Here is a 3,746-nt window from a genome sequence, read left to right as displayed (position 1 = left end):
TTACGGTGAAGAAGAGAAGCTATCAAGGGTTTCGGAGAACGGAGATTTTCAACGGCAATAGCAATTGAAGATCAAAGTCTTCCCTAATTTTTGTAATGTTCATCATCTTTCTTTATAATTCTTTGAATATTACTATGAGTATCTAAACCCCCCAATGTTAGGGGGTGTCCCTGAATTGCCATTGTTATGAACTAATTTTCTATCAATTTATGTTATTCAAGTTTTAATGAGTTTATCTTCATTGTGCAAAGTTTTTAATGCCTTTTCTATCGGACAAATAGTTTTCGGATTTACGGTTGAGGTTTAGGTCGGACAAACCACTCAACGCATTTTGCACAATAATACTTTGGTAAAAATTGCTTAGGAATGAGGATTTAACCGTAGTAACCTTTTAATTCTTGATTTCATTATTATAGCACTTGTTGTTATCGTTAATAGCTAAGGAATTAGGATTAAAGATAAACACCAAAGGTTTTCCGTTAAGGAATTAAGGAAAACAACTCTTGAGATTCGGTAGTAGTTCATTATAACTATATTTCATAAATTGGGGAATAAAGTTCATTGCGCGGCAATTTAAACACCTAACCTAGCATGCTTTCTCATATTGTCAAGAACCATTATTTTACTTTTGCTTTTATTAGTTATAATTAATATAATTTCTCTACAAACAAACAAATCCCATGATATTTTGTTCAATTGAATAATTGTGAAACTTATATTTCCTACGCAGTCCGCGAGTTCGACACTGGGTATAAACCTCTTTTTAAAACTACATTGATGAAAAATAGTACACTTGCTAATTTTTCGATCACTTGCTCACAACAAATTCAAACAAAAAACTTTTCACACCTTGTTTTTCTAAAAAACCTCTTTTCAAGACAAGTACTTAGTATATATTCAAATGATGAATCATTACAAAGTCAGGTTCTCTACAAACTGTTTTTTCTAAACACACGTGACACTTTTCAAATAATTCAAACAAACAAGTGAGTTAAGCAATTAAGATCCCATGGATAACCATGGATACAAAGTGTGCTTAAACCTTCCCTTTGTATAACCTACCCTCTAAACTCAATCTTTTTCAAAAAATGTCTTTCCTGTTCTTTTTTTCTTTTCAATTGGATAAAATAAAAGTCGGTGACGACTCTTGCTAACCGCAACACTTGTTTGCGAAATAAAAAAAGTCAGTTCTCCCACTGTATTACACACATCCAATAATAAATGAAGAGGAAAATAATGTTATTATGGTTATGATATCATGAAGCTTCAATTCAAGTGAGAGTGAGCTCAAGAGACAAATTATCTGTCTCTTTTTCTTCCACTTCTTTTCCTCTACATTGAATTACTTTGAATGAGCCAAGATGGGTGAGTACGATTGGCTATGCAAATGGAAGGTTTGTACCTAGGCTATGTTTAGATTGGTTGAAAATGAATCTCATAGAAGGTGATTTGGGAACATAACCATATAAGTACCTTGTCCTTTGTATTATTGAATTGTTTTTAAATTAGAAAAATATTTTTTCGAAATCTGCGGTGATCCTTCAAGTCTTAAAATACACGAGACTTGAACATCTCTAATAGAAGCGTCAAGTATTACAAAACCGTGCAGAATTGCTTGATGGTGGTAGATCGTGCTTCTTTTTTAGTGTGAACTTATTAAAGTTGTTGCTAACTAAATAACTTTTTTTTTAAAAAAATATGCAGGTATCTCAAAAGGGTTTACTAGGGATTACCTCAAACTCTAATTGGTTTGGGTCTGTCTCTAAGTGATGAGGCACAACGAGCCCTCGACTTCATGTTTGGATGGTAAAGATTAATCTTGACTATTCTGAGCCCTCGACTTCCATTGAATTTAGTTACAATACTCAGCAAAATACATGTAATTTTCACTTTGTATAGCTATTAGCTATTGTTAGAAAATTTCTTTACCCACCTCTTTATAGGGGTCACTCCCAGCGAAAACCCCACTTTACCCCTGCTTCGGAAATGCATTTCCGAAATATTTTTTTTTCTAAGTTTTTTCAGACTTCGGAAGTGCATTTCCGAAAAAATTCCAAAAATTGAGATTTTGATTAATTCGGAGATGCATCTCCGAAAAAACAAAAAAAAAATCTAAAAATCCCAAAAATTAATTTTAGGATATTAATTAATTCATATATCATAAATTTGATATAATTTATGAGTAATGAATAATAATAATTATATATTTTGATATAATTTATGAGTTATGAATAATAATAATTATATATTTCTATTCTGATTCATATTTTAAAATTTAAAATAATTTTAATTAAAAAAACTAAAATAATTTCACTTACAAAATGAGTTATAATTTTTTATTTATATTTATATATATATATATATATATATATATATATATATATATATAATAATTATTATGTATTTACAAAAAAAATTAAAAAAATGAGTGTTTTAATTTATATATTTATATATTTATATAATAATTATTATATATTTATAAAAATTATTATATATTTATATAATAATTAATATATATTAATTTTAAATATATTTATATATTTATATATTTATATAATAATTATAAAAATTTAAAAAATGAGTGTTTTATTTTATAATAATTATTATATATTTATATATTAATTATTATATATTTATATATTATATATTTATATATTTCACTTACAAAATTAATAATTATTATATATTTATATATTTCTATTCTGATTCATAATTAAAAATGAGTTATAATTTTTACTTAGTTTAAAAAAATTAAAAAAAAAATTTTGTCTTAATTTTATTTAATGAATAAATTTTATATTTAATTCTATATAATTCAAAATTTACTTATGGAATTAAAATGTTTTTGATTTATATAAATTAGTAAAATAATTTTTAACTTTAAAATTGTTTAGGAAATTTTGATTTACCTTGATTTTATTGATTCACCTTGATTTTATTGATTCACCTTGATTTTATACCTATTAATTGTATTGATTCACCTTGATTTTAATTTTTTAATAATTATTGAATACTTTCGGAAGTGTATATCCGAATCATTCCAAGATCAATTTGGTCTTGGAATATTTCGGATATGCATCTCCGAAGACACCCCTCCCAAAAAAAAAGGTGTTTTCGGAAATGCATCTCTGAAAACTCAAAAAATGAGTGTTTTCGAAAATGCATCTCCGAAAACACCTTTTTTTTGTGTTTTCGGAAGTGCATTTCCGAAATAACAAAACCGTGCAGAATTGCTTGATGGTGGTAGATCGTGCTTCTTTTTTTAGTGTGAACTTATTAAAGTTGTTGCTAACTAAATAACATTTTTTTTTTAAAAATATGCAGGTATCTCAAAAGGGTTTACTAGGGATTACCTCAAACTCTAATTGGTTTGGGTCTGTCTCTAAGTGATGAGGCACAACGAGCCCTCGACTTCATGTTTGGATCGTAAAGATTAATCTTGACTATTCTGAGCCCTCGACTTCCATTGAATTTAGTTACAATACTCAGCAAAATACATGTAATTTTCACTTTGTATAGCTATTAGCTATTGTTAGAAAATTTCTTTACCCACCTCTTTATAGGGGTCACTCCCAGCGAAAACCCCACTTTACTCCCGCTTCGGAAATGCATTTCCGAAATATTTAAGTTTTTTCAGCGGAAGTGCATTTCCGAAAAAATTCCAAAAATTGGGATTTTGATTAATTCGGAGATGCATCTCCGAAAAAACAAAAAAAAAATCTAAAAATTCCAAAAATTAATTTTAG

The sequence above is a fragment of the Vicia villosa genome, linkage group LG4, assembly GCF_029867415.1.
Source record: "Vicia villosa cultivar HV-30 ecotype Madison, WI linkage group LG4, Vvil1.0, whole genome shotgun sequence".
Classification (NCBI taxonomy): Eukaryota; Viridiplantae; Streptophyta; class Magnoliopsida; order Fabales; family Fabaceae; genus Vicia; species Vicia villosa.
Note: the sequence above shows the minus strand (reverse complement) of the source record.